Source organism: Sphaeramia orbicularis, chromosome 20 (genome assembly GCF_902148855.1).
Source record: "Sphaeramia orbicularis chromosome 20, fSphaOr1.1, whole genome shotgun sequence".
NCBI lineage: Eukaryota > Metazoa > Chordata > Actinopteri > Kurtiformes > Apogonidae > Sphaeramia > Sphaeramia orbicularis.
In genome coordinates this window covers 3530844-3543903 of record NC_043976.1, presented here as the reverse complement: position 1 = coordinate 3543903, position 13060 = coordinate 3530844, and the positions used below count along the sequence as shown (strand labels likewise).

The 13060-nt window shown below is 41.9% G+C and overlaps 1 protein-coding gene across 4 annotated transcripts in view; it reads right to left on the bottom strand.

Annotated features, from left to right (window-relative positions):
* The window catches only part of arhgap28 (Rho GTPase activating protein 28), a 54830-nt gene extending 42286 nt beyond the window's left edge, over positions 1-12544 (bottom strand). For all 4 annotated transcript variants that reach the window (XM_030123258.1, XM_030123259.1, XM_030123257.1 and 1 more), the window contains exon 1: positions 12362-12544. The gene's annotated coding sequence lies outside the window, so the exon portion shown is untranslated. The remainder of the gene's footprint in view (positions 1-12361) is intronic.
* Positions 12545-13060: the final 516 nt, after the last annotated feature.

Sequence of the window (13060 nt, the reverse complement as noted above, 5' to 3'; positions counted from 1 at the left end):
GTTGGGAATGTGTATGTGGAGGACGTTTATGTCAGTGATCATTGCCGTGTGCTTTTTAATGTCAGTTTCCCTGTAAGTCCTCCTCCATTGAATATAAGACTTCAAAGGCACATTATTAATCAGGACATTGCTGATTGTTGCCCTGCTTTGTTTGAGCCACACATCCTAATGGGAACTGATCATCCTGATGTCTTTATCCAGACTTTTAATAGTCATTGCAAATTCCAGTATACTGTAAAACAGACAGCAATGAATTCCTTAGTTTCTTTGTGGATAAAATCACAGACATCATCATCATCATCATATTGTGCTCACTTTGTAATTGGTCATTGTTTAACCCTGTGACCCTTCATGACATCACTGCTCTGCTGCACAAAATGAAACTCTCTTCATCTCCTACTGTTGTCCTCCTCACCAAGCTGCTTAAAACGGTCTTCACCTCTGTTGTGAATCTGATAAAGCTTTCACTTTCAACTGGTGTGGTTCCAAACTTTTTTAAACATGCAGTTGTTCAACCTGTCATGTCGGCGTTTGGACTTTGTCTTTTCTGTTTTGTTTGTCATTTCCTGTTTTATTTTGTTAAGTTTCCCTCATGTGTCTTGTCTGTTGTCTTTACTTCCTCTCCCTGACCGTGTTCACCTTTTCCCTGATTATCTGACTCCTCCCTGATTATCTCCACCTGTGTCTCATTGTCTTCCCGCCCTCCTGTGTATTTAAACCCTCAGTCTTCCCCTGTTTAGTTGCCAGTTTGTGCTCTACAACTCGTTTGTGTTCACTAACCAGCGTTTCTTGGATCCTGTTCGTTTGTCTGCCGTGTTTGACCTGTTTTCGTCCCTCGACCACCGATTCAGCCTGTTCCTATCCTGCCTGCCTGTTCCCGACCTGGTTCGTTTACCCGACTCTGTATCTGCCTTCTCCCTTTATTACCTCAGCCTCCAACGATCACCTGTGTTTCGACCTCCGCCTGGATTACTATCGTGAGTTAGCCTGTCCCCCATGTACCGTTGCTTGTATGACTGTCTTTCCGTGTATGACCTGGCTTGTTTTTTGACCACCCTCTGTCTGTCCCTAGTGGGGATTCCGTGGGGGTTTTCCCGGCTCGGCCAAGTTGGTCGTCTGTCGATTCCACCCGCAGCCCAGACGTTTATCCCCGGAACCGGAGGCTCCACAGAAGTCAAATATTCTCTGTGTAGTGTCATTTTCCCTGTGAAAGTGTTTAATAAAAACACTAAACCTTATTGGTCATTCGTGGTCTTGCTTTTGGGTTCTGCCTTTGTACTTAGCCTTTTACACAACCAGCACTTAAAAAATAACTCTGGATCCATCACAGCCCAAAAACTGCCTTGATCCAAGTTTCCAGTGACATTATGATGGCAGCTGACTGTAGTGAACATACAGTTCAGATAGATAGATAGATTACTGCCCTATAATTTAGATTAGATTGTCTTTGTGTTAAACTTAATGCATATATATTTATATTTGAAAGTACTCAAACTGCACAAGGGACAAGGCCATTTGACCTTGGAAAAAGTAGGTCAAGGTCAACTCTTTTCAATAGGCCTCTGCTCCATCCACCAAGATCCATCCACAGAATAAATTTGGTGCAGACATCTCAATGCATTCTTCAGATAATGTGATTATGTCATTGAATGAATGGATGGATGGACAGACCAACAGACAACAAAATGATTACAATACCCCTTTGACCAGAAGTTGACTGAGGGGTAAAAACTACAAACAAGTGAGAAATGAAACAAAAAAGAAAACAAGAAATTTGGTATTCATATAAGTATTTATATAAATAGAGAATTAGAATTTTAAAAATGTAAAATTTAAATAGTATTTGCATATTTACATTGTGGTTGCACATGCATATGGTGTGATATGGGGTGGGGTGGGGGGATTTACTGAGAACTGTTATAAAGTCTGATGACTGTGGGGAGGAATGGCCTGCAGAATTGCTCCTTCTTGCACTGGGAATGTAAAAGTGTAGTGCTGAAGGAGTTACTCAGAGTCTTTACAGTGTGATGCAGGGGGTGGGAGGGGTTATTCATGATGGATGTCAGCTTTGCCGACATCCTTCAGTCTGCCACCTCCTCGATGGAGTCCATCAAGGAGCCTAAGACAGAGCTGGCTCTCCTTATCAGTTTATTGAGTCTCTTCCTGTCTCTGTTCATACTGCTGCTCCCCAGCACCACTGCATGAAAAGTGGGGTTTTCGTCAGTTAACGTCCCTGTAAATTGCGGTGGAACTTGAAATTAACGCCTACTGGTGGGAATTTGAAGTCACCACAGAAAATTCTCTCTAACTGCCGGGAATTGCCGTGAATCCCCCCCCTCTGGTTAGAGAGCCTTGGCAATAACCCCTCCCCAGCCCCTTGGGCTATGTGAGGTTTTCGTATGTAAATGGTCCTGCTGTGAGGTATACAAATGCAAATGGAGTCGTACATGACACAGCAGTTTACAGTGGAGGTGACACAACAACTCACTGACTTGAACCAGGCAGACACTGGATGAGCCACCAGACTGTGGACCAGAACCAGAAAAAGGCTGGAGCACAATCCAAAAATTGTGGTAAGTATATATTCAATTAATTATTACATGTGTGCTATTTAGGTGGGAATTTTATCTTAGTGTGACTTTCTTAGTTAACTGCACAGTGTATGATAGTGTGGTTTGACTTGTGGAACTGATTAAAGTCATGAATGTGTCACATTGACCTGCTTGAACCTGGAGGTGTTTGTTCCTCAAAGTGACTTAGTCTTGTATTTTTTTAGGAAGGTGTGCGCCGTCTGCAAAACAGTGAAGGAAACAACAGATGGTATGAACCAGAGCAAGGGTAAGATTTTAACGAGTTTGGATCCATTCTGCTCTATAGAAGTAAATGTATGCCTTTAATGTCTGCTTTTTCTGAACTATTTCTATTTGGTTTTCAGACTGAGCTCACCCACAGTGAAGCAGTGACTGCTCATTTAATGGCAGCTCCAGCTGAAGGTCCAGGCTGGAATGGAGTAGAAAGCGGAGTCCTGTTGATTAAGTAACTTTAATAGTTTGTTGTGTTTTGTTTCTCTATTGTTCTAATCCTATGCATCTATTTTTTTACTCTTCCTAACTTGTATATTTTAATTCCAGTGGCCTGTAAGACATAAAGAAACAGTCCAATGGAACTGCACATACAGCCGACCAGATCTAACAGTCCAGGCAGAAGACATGAACATTTCAGCCCACAGCAGAGAAGAAAGACGGGAAGATTTAGAAGAATCTGTTTAATCTGAATCTGACACAAACACCACATTCTACTACTGTTAGCCTCACAGTGCAGCACTGATGGTACTTCTGTCTGGACAGCAGCTGGAGGCAAAAGAGGAGGAACTGGACAACAAGGAGGAGATTTATGGAGGGGATCACAATGGATATGACGTCTGATGAAGAAGATGGCACTGCTGATGGGACATCTGGGTGGACTGTAAGGCCTCCATCCTTCCAGAGTCTGGAGCTCTAACCTTTGAGCTGCACTCTAACACACACTACAGCAGAACCAACACATGTTCTACCACCACAAACACTACAGCAGAACCAACACATGTTCTACCACCACAGACACTACAGCAGAACCAACACATGTTCTACCACCACAGACACTACAGCAGAACCAACACATGTTCTACCACCACAGACACTACAGCAGAACCAACATATGTTCTACCACCACAGACACTACAGCAGAACCAGCATATGTTCTACCACCACAGACACTACAGCAGAACCAACACATGTTCTACCACCACAGACACTACAGCAGAACCAACACATGTTCTACCACCACACACACTACAGCAGAACCAACACATGTTCTACCACCACAGACACTACAGCAGAACCAACACATGTTCTACCACCACACACACTACAGCAGAACCAACACATGTTCTACCACCACAGACACTACAACAGAACCAACACATGTTCTACCACCACAGACACTACAGCAGAACCAACACATGTTCTACCACCACAGACACTACAGCAGAACCAACACATGTTCTACCACCACAGACACTACAGCAGAACCAACACATGTTCTACCACCACAGACACTACAGCAGAACCAACACATGTTCTACCACCACAGACACTACAACAGAACCAACACATGTTCTACCACCACAGACACTACAGCAGAACCAACACATGTTCTACCACCACAGACACTACAGCAGAACCAACACATGTTCTACCACCACAGACACTACAGCAGAACCAACATATGTTCTACCACCACAGACACTACAGCAGAACCAACATATGTTCTACCACCACAGACACTACAGCAGAACCAACACATGTTCTACCACCACAGACACTACAGCAGAACCAACACATGTTCTACCACCACAGACACTAAAGCAGAACCAGCATATGTTCTACCACCACAGACACTAGAGCAGAACCAACACATGTTCTACCACCACAGACACTACAGCAGAACCAACACATGTTCTACCACCACAGACACTACAGCAGAACCAACATATGTTCTACCACTACAGACACTACAGCAGAACCAACACATGTTCTACCACCACAGACACTACAGCAGAACCAACACGTGTTCTACCACCACAGACACTACAGCAGAACCAACATATGTTCTACCACCACAGAAGACTGGACTGGACCACCCTCAGAGAAGATGGCACCAACACTTGTCTGATGTGATGTTTTTAGGTCAAAGATCAAACTTATTTCATACGTTGTATAAATTACTTTCATAAGTTACAATAAGTTGATAATAGATAAATCAGTTAAAATCTGTTAAAATGCAGTTGGCTTAAGAATTGATAGGAGTGAGATGTCTTCTCCTTAAGGATCTTTGTGTTCTCTGTGCACTCAGGTTGTATACAGAGTGAGCGCTCTTTTGCTAGAGATGATCTTTGCCGTATATTTCCGTTCGTTCTTTTCTCTGCAGTTAAAGTTCAGAAAAACTCATGTTCGCTAAGTGTGCTCTACTACTGTGTGCCTTGGAAAATTTTCTTCTTTGTAAGTGTATATATCCGAAAACAACATTAGGTTCTAGATGTTGGTTGATTGAAACTGTTCTGTGAACGTGTAATGAAGCTAACGTTTATGATATTCAAGCTAGTGATGTGAGTGCATTACGTGTGTAGAGTAATTAATAATAACTGTAATAATAACTGTCTGTTAGTAATTTAAGTTGGATGTATTTTATATGTTGCAGTTACAAAAACGTTAATGAAAACGTCAAGTAAAGGAGAAGCTCCAGCTCAGAACAGAAAGCCTTGTTTGGACTGTACTGTGTTGTTGTTTGTGGCTGTAGCTGCACAGTCACATGTTGTGAGGACAGCACATCTGACTGAACTGACTGTGGACATTCTAAGTGTGTTTAATTTGAAAGTGTTGGCACTGTTTTCTTAAATATGTAAGTGTGCTTTTTGCATTCTACATTTTATTAAAGCTTGTCTTTATTTTTTAACATGATCTTGGCAGTCGTGTTCTTTCTTAATTGATATTGGTGGTGATGTTTTCAGTATGTGAATTATTACCTTGCAACAATAAATAAATATGTAAATAAATATCTGAATAATAAACATAATAATAACAATAATAATATTTTTAATGGGTGGGGCATATTATAATGCTGCACAGATGACCAATCACATGTGAGCTGTCCTTTGTGGTAACATCCAATGGGATGCTATAAAAAGAAAAAAAAAAAGAAAAAAACATCCAATGTGTGTCTCTGTTGCCAGACATGGCAGGCACCAGTGACATTCAAATGTAAATGAGGGTCGTTCACACCTCTGCGAGCTGTTAACCCCCGCACCCGCTCACCCCCACACCCGCCCCGCTCCTCCTCCCCGGTTGGCTCCGTTTGCGGCAGTTTCCGGCACAGCTGAACTTTTCTGTAAACTCACGATAATTACCGGGAATCTTTGAAGTTGGCGGGCGTTTACGGGGTCGATAATCTGGTTTTTCATGCAGTGCACACGATGGCAAAGTGTACTGCAGAGGCCACCACAGCGTCACAGAAAGTCCGGAGCAGAGCCCTGTTCACTCTGAAGGACCTCAGTCTCCTCAGCTGGTGGAGGTGACTTTGGCCCCTAAACAGGGTGTCTGTGTTGTCTGTCCATCCATCCATTATCTTCCACTTTATCCGGGGCCGGGTCGCGGGGGTAACAGTCTAAGCAGGGATGCCCAGACTTCCCTCTCCACCGACTCCTCCTCCAGCTCTTCCGGGGGGACCCCGAGGCGTTCCCAGGCCAGCCGAGAGACATAGTCTCTCCAACGTGTCCAAGGTCTTCCCCGAGGCCTCCTCCCGGCGGGACATGCCCAGAACACCTCCCCAGGGAGGAGTCCAGGAGGCATCCGAAACAGATGCCCGAGCCACCTCAGCTGGCCCCTCTTGATGTGGAGGAGCAGCGGTTCTACTCTAAGGTCCTCCCTGGTGGCTAAGCTCCACACCCTATCCCTAAGGGTGCGCCTAGCCACCCTGCGGAGGAAACTCATTTGTCTCCGGGATCTTGTCCTTTCGGTCATGACCCAAAGCTCATGACCATAGGGGAGGGTAGGAACGTAGATTGACCGGTAAATCGAGAGCTTCGCCTCTCGGCTCAGCTCCTTCTTTACCACAACTCACCGGTACAGTGACTGCATCACTGCAGACACTGCACCCATCTGTCTGTCAATCACCATCCTTACTCCATCCTTCCCTCACTCGTGAACAAGACCCCAAGATACTTGAACTCCTCCACTTGGGGCAAAGACTCCTCACCGACCCGGAGAGGGCAGACCACCTTTTTCCAGTTGAGAACCATGGCCTCAGATTTGGAGGTGCTGATACTCATCCCACTCGCTTCACACTCAGCTGCAAACTGCCCCAGGGCACGCTGAAGGTCCAGGTTCGATGAGGCCAACAGGACAACGTCATCTACAAAAAGCAGAGATGAAATCCTGTGGTCCCCAGACTGGACCCCCTCCGGCCCCTGGCTGCGCCTAGAAATTCTGTCCATAAAACTTATGAACAGAACCAGTCCACATGTGTTTTGTGGATGTGGAGAAGGCGTTCAACCGTGTCCCTCATGGTATCCTGTGGGGGGTGCTTCGGAAGTATGGCGTCCGGGGCCCTCTGCTGACGGCAGTCCGGTTCTTGTATGACCGAAGCAGGAGCCTGGTTCGCATTGCCGGCAGTAAGTCAGACCTGTTCCAGGTGCATGTGGGACTCCAGCAGGGCTGCCCTTTGTCACCGGTTGTCTGTCCAGTCCTGTTTATTGTTTAGGTGAACACTCAGGTACTTAATAGAATCCACTATCAGTGTTCAGGAGCAAGTGGTTCCCCTCACACCAGTCCATGAAGTGTGTGATGACCCCCCTATATTCCTCTTTGTTCCCTTCAGACACACATGTAGCCAATGATGGTGGTGTCAGAGAACTTCTGCAGGTGACAGTGAGTGAAGTTGTGTGTGAAGTCAGATATGTAAACTGTGGACAGGAACAGTGAGAGCACCATCCCCTGGGGGGCCCCCGTGCTGCAGACTACCACATCTGACACACAGTTATGTAGTCTCACATACTGTGGTCTGTCAGTGAGGTAGTCGGTGGTCCATGCAGCCAGATGTTTGTCCATGCCTGCCTCTTCCATCTTCCCCTGCAATAGCGATGGTTGGAAGGTGTTGAAAGCACTGGAGAAGTCAAAAAACATGACTCTCACAGTGCTCCCGGGGGACTCCAGGTCAGAAAGGACACGGTGCAGCAGGTAGATGACAGCATCATCAACCCTGATGCTTGGACAGGTAGGTGAATTGCAGAGGGTCCAGCGCAGAGCTCACCTGGGAGCAGAGGTGGTGGAGGACAATCCTCTCCATGGTCTTTACGTGGTGGGAGGTCAAGGTGATGAATCTGTAGTGGTTCGGTTCACTGGGGTGGGCTTTTTTTGGAACCGCAACCACACAGGAGGTCTTCTACAGGGCTGGGACTCTCTCCAGACAGAGGCTCAGGTTGAACAGGCACAGAACCACCTCACTGAGTTGGTCTGCACATGCCCTGAGCAGCCTGGAGCAGATGTTGTCTGGGCCTGTGGCTTTCCTGCCCTTCATCTTCTACATGCGGATGATATCCAGCTGTACTGCTCCTTCAGTGACTCAGAGTTACATAAACTGTCCTCCTTAGTCAGCTCTCTGACTTGCATCAAACAGTGGTTAAGTGATAGCTTTCTGCAACTAAACTCAGACAAGACTGAGACTATGATTATTGCTCCAGAAAATCAGATCTCCTTAGTTAGACTTAACCTGAGTTCCCTAGACTTGTCCATCCAGTCGAGGCTTTGGAATCTGGGTGTTGTTTTTGACCCACAAAAAAAAAAAAAAAAAACCTAATTGGGAAATGCTTCTTCCAGCTGAGGAACATCTCCAAGCTGAGACCATTGGTGTCAAAAGCGTGACAAGAGACGATTATTCACACTTTTATTTCCTCCTGACTAGACTACTGTAACAGCCTTTTTATCTGCCTTAACCAGAAAGATCTTCAATGTCTTCAGGGTGTTCAGAACTCTGCTGCAAGGCTTTTAACCCACACCAGTAAAAGAGCACATATCAAACCAATTTTAGCAGAACTACACCCAGTTCTTTTTAGGATACATTTTAAAATTTTAGTTCTTACTTTTAAAGCTTTAAATGGTCAAGCCCCTGTCTACATTTTCACGCTGCTAAAATTGCTCAACCCTCCACAGACTCTTAAATCCATGAGTCAGTGCCAACTAGTTATCCCTTGCATTCACTTTGAGTGGAGGGGATCAAGCATTCCAAGCTGTGGCCCCAAGACTTTGGAATACCCTTTTAAAAAGCAAGTGAAGACCTTCTTGTTTAGACAGGCTTTTAGTTAGGGGTGGGTTTTATGACCATTTGGTTTTTACCCCTCGGCCAAGGGGTATTGTAATCGTTTTGTTGTCTGTCTGTGTGTCTGTCCATTCAATAACATAATCGCATTATCTAAAGAATGCATTGACATATCTGCACCAAATTTATACTGAGGATGCATCTTGGCATGGAGCAGAAGCCTATTGAAAATAGATGACCTTGACCTAATTTTTCAAGGTGAAATTCCCTTGTGCATTTAAAACATCTGAGTACTTTCAAATATAAATATGTATGTAATAAGTTTTACACAGAGACAATCTAATCTAAATTATAGGCCAGTAACTTTCAACAGAATCTTACACTATATTTGACCGAGGAGGATTATTAGTGCACAGTACGTTATGTTATATTTTTATGCCTGTGTATGTAGTTGTGTGTTTTTTGTTTTGTTTTGTGTTTTTTTTAACATATTTGTTTTTCATTTCTTGGTGCAGATTTTAGTTACAGTGAGCATTTGAATATTCCATTTCAGAAGCATTAAGCATGTCCCATTCTTCCCATTCCCTCAGCCTCCCGCCCCTGGTCCTACATGACATACTTGATGATAGTAATGAAAAAGTAGCAAAGTACTCACAGAACAAAAAAGGTAAAAGAAAGAAAGAAAGAAAGAAAGAAAGAAAGAAAATAATAAAAGCAAAGAATTTTTTTAGCCTAGTGTAGACAAATCTGTTAATTCACAATTACATCCTACACACAATACATGGACATGTAGTGTTATTAATATTATTAGAGAGTACACAAGTAAATATAGCACGCCAAACAGGAAAACAAAAAAAAAAATGTGTGTATACAGTGGCGTGCACAGACATTTAGAGGGGCAGGTCCTCAGCCAACGAGAAAGGGCACCCCTCTCCCGAGTCCGACAATCCTGATCTGCAGCGTTTTCATAAATATTGGTCCACAATAACTTGCCATCACTGTTTATTCAGTATTACACATATGTTAGCATTCTACAAAACAATGTACTGCTACTGCAATGGCCTTACACTTTTCACACCAAAAAACTAAAAAAAAAACAAACAAAAAATATTCTACTTGTAAAGTACAATGAGCGTAGGCCTCAAGAGTCCAGGAGCAAAACAATGACTAGAAGAGGATTATGAACCACCTGTCATGCGTCGTCGTTTATGTTGATTTAGTTTTGGGTTTTTGTCTTTTCCTGTTTTATTTTGGTGATAGTAGTCTCCTTCCTGTTTAGTCTGCACTCTGTCAGTCTTGTCTCTGTCTTCCCTTTCCCTTCATTGTCTGCACCTGGTGTTCCCCTCGTAATTGTCCACACCTGTTTTTGATCCCTGCCTCTCTTATATATTCTCCCCGCTCCCTTTGTCTCTTGTCAGTGTGTTGTTTCTGTGATCTTGTGAAGACCAACTATTGTTAAGTATCTTGAACCTTGAATCTTGAACCTCTTGTTATCTTCCTCAGGTTTTTTAGTTTATACAGAGTACGTTGTACTTCTCTTTAGTTCATTTTTTTAGAGCACGTTGTGCTTTCTCCTTTTGTTATCCTTTTGGTGATTTTGAATTTTTGTAAAATAAATCTTTTTTTTTTTGACCACTGATCCTGAGTCTTGCTGCATTTGAGTCCACACCTAGTGATGCATTAGGGATATTGCATTGGTTATCTCAGAAGTGTTTAATTATTTGTCTAGTTCAGTAGACTCCCTATTAGAAATGGATGGAAGTGTCACGCTGTCAAAAAAATAAGACATGTCTGCATCCTGAGTTGGGAATTCTGATGAATACGGCTTTGAGAAGAATATAGTGAAGATTTTGTTAATAGTTGGAGTGGAGGTACGTTTGCCCAAAGATGTCCTGACACCTTTAATTTGGCATAATGTTATTTGGTTTTTCACTCGATGCCAAATAGCGCCCTGCCTTTTCACTGTGCTCATACTGGAGATCACGTGAGCCTAAGAAGTTTTTCAGTCTCATAGGTTAACATTAAATTACACTCCTGCTGTTGATTTTAGTCTTTCCTTCTCCATTTCTGAACTGGATGACATTAAGTTATTTTCAACCTCTTTAATGTTCTTCAAGAGCTGTTCTGCTTTTAGCTTTCTCAGTGTATTCTGTCTCGCTGAGTAGAATATTATTTCTCCTCAAATTACTACCTTTAGGGTTTCCCACAGGAGAGGTGTCAAGATACAGTCTGATTCATTGTTTACATGAAAATCATCAATTGCCTTGGAGATGATCTCATAAAATGTTCCATCATTTAGCAATAAACGGTTCAATTTCCAAGATGGAGGTGAAAGGTGAAGAAGTACATGAGCATGGTCAGAAATCACTATACTAGAATATTCTATATTTTTAACAATAGGAAGAAAATAATTATCAAAGAAATAATCAGTTCTTGAGAATGTTTTGTGGCCTTGGGAATAGAAAGAGAATTGCCTCTGTTTAGGATAAAGGTGCCACCATGGGTCCGCCCCTCCAGTTTGGTTCACAAATGAAATAATAGATTTTGCCATTTTATTAGGGTTGATGTGTTTACATCTAATGATGGATTTATTATACAATTTAAATCACCTCCCAAAATGAAACAATGAGTGTTTAAGTTAAGGAGTGATATTATCTTTTAAAAAAATGTTTCATCATCCCAATTGGGGGCGTACACATTAACAAGAGCAATTTCTATATTGTTGATGGAACCTGTGCTTATTACAAACCATCCCAGGGGGTTGGTAATGAGTTCTTGGGGCTGGAATTTTATTTTTTTAATGGATTAAAATAGCTGTGCCTCTTGTTTTACTACTAAAATTTGAGTGGAAGACTTGGCTGACCCATGACACCTTTTAAGCTATGGTGATCCTTTATGGTTAGATGGGTTTCTTGTAATAATGCAGTGTCAGTTTTGAGATGTTTAAGATGTTAAAGTACTTTCCCTCTTTTTACTGGACCATTGAATCCTTTGACTTTCCAGGAAACACATTTAATAGAGGTACCCCCATTAGTAAGATTGACAGTTAGCGTGGTACATCGAAACAATGTGTGGCTTTGTGTAAGTAGCAGATGACAGACATGCCTAAGTAAAACATAATAAGTGGGACTGAATACCCCAAAACAGAAAAAAAAGTAAAAGAAAGACATAACACAAATCCTAATCCTCTTGTAAGACAAGCGGCAGGTCCCCATAATCTTTACCTCCATAGTAGACAGAACACAAATCTCTAGGGGGCTTAAATAAGTTCAAAAGTTAATTTATCAACCTAGTATCAGATAGACAAAGAGAGAACAACCCCCCCCCCCCCCCCCCCCCCCGAAAAAAACAGGCCCATGATGATGATTTTACTACTTTTTAAACTATAATAATAATGAATGATAAACGGGCTTGTGCTGTCCACCAAGCCCAATAAACTTGCATTTTCTGTAATCACATCAGATGGGCCTGATCCATATGATAAAGAGTGCACAGTTTACAGTTTACTTACCGCATCATGTAGAAGTGATGTGTCGATCGTACAATTCCTGGGCTAACTCGGCTGAATCGAAGTAGTGGGTCTTGTTTCCAAATGAAACACGAAGGTGAGTCAGATGTAGTGGGTGAAACTGTATTCCCTTTTGGTAAAGTAGGTTCTTGATCAGGTTGAAGTTGCTGTGTGTTTTTTTTTTTTTTTTTTGCCTATGTATTTTACTTCTGACTTTATTGTAAAGCACTTTGTGAAATCTTTCTGCAAAAAGTGCTATAAACTTTATAAATAATAATTATTATTGTTATTATGTCTTTATTAATGTTTATTTGTTTATTGACATTTATTTGTTAATGTTTATGTTTTTATTGATATTTATCTGTTTATTGTTGTTTATGTGATTTGTATCTGTTTATTGATGTTTATGTGTTTATTAATATTTATGTTTCTTAATGTTTATCTATTTATTGATGTTCATTTGTTTATTAACGTTTGTGTTTAATGATATTTATCTGTTGATATTTATTTGTTAATTGATGATTATTTTTGGTGTTTATTAATTGATGTTTGTTTATTAATGCTTATGTCTATTGACATTTGTCTGTTTCTTAGTGTTTATCTGTTTATTGATGTTTAACTGTTGATGTTTGTTTAACGTTTTTATGTGTTTATTGATATGTATCTGTTTATTGATGTTAATTTTTATGTTTATCTGTTTAT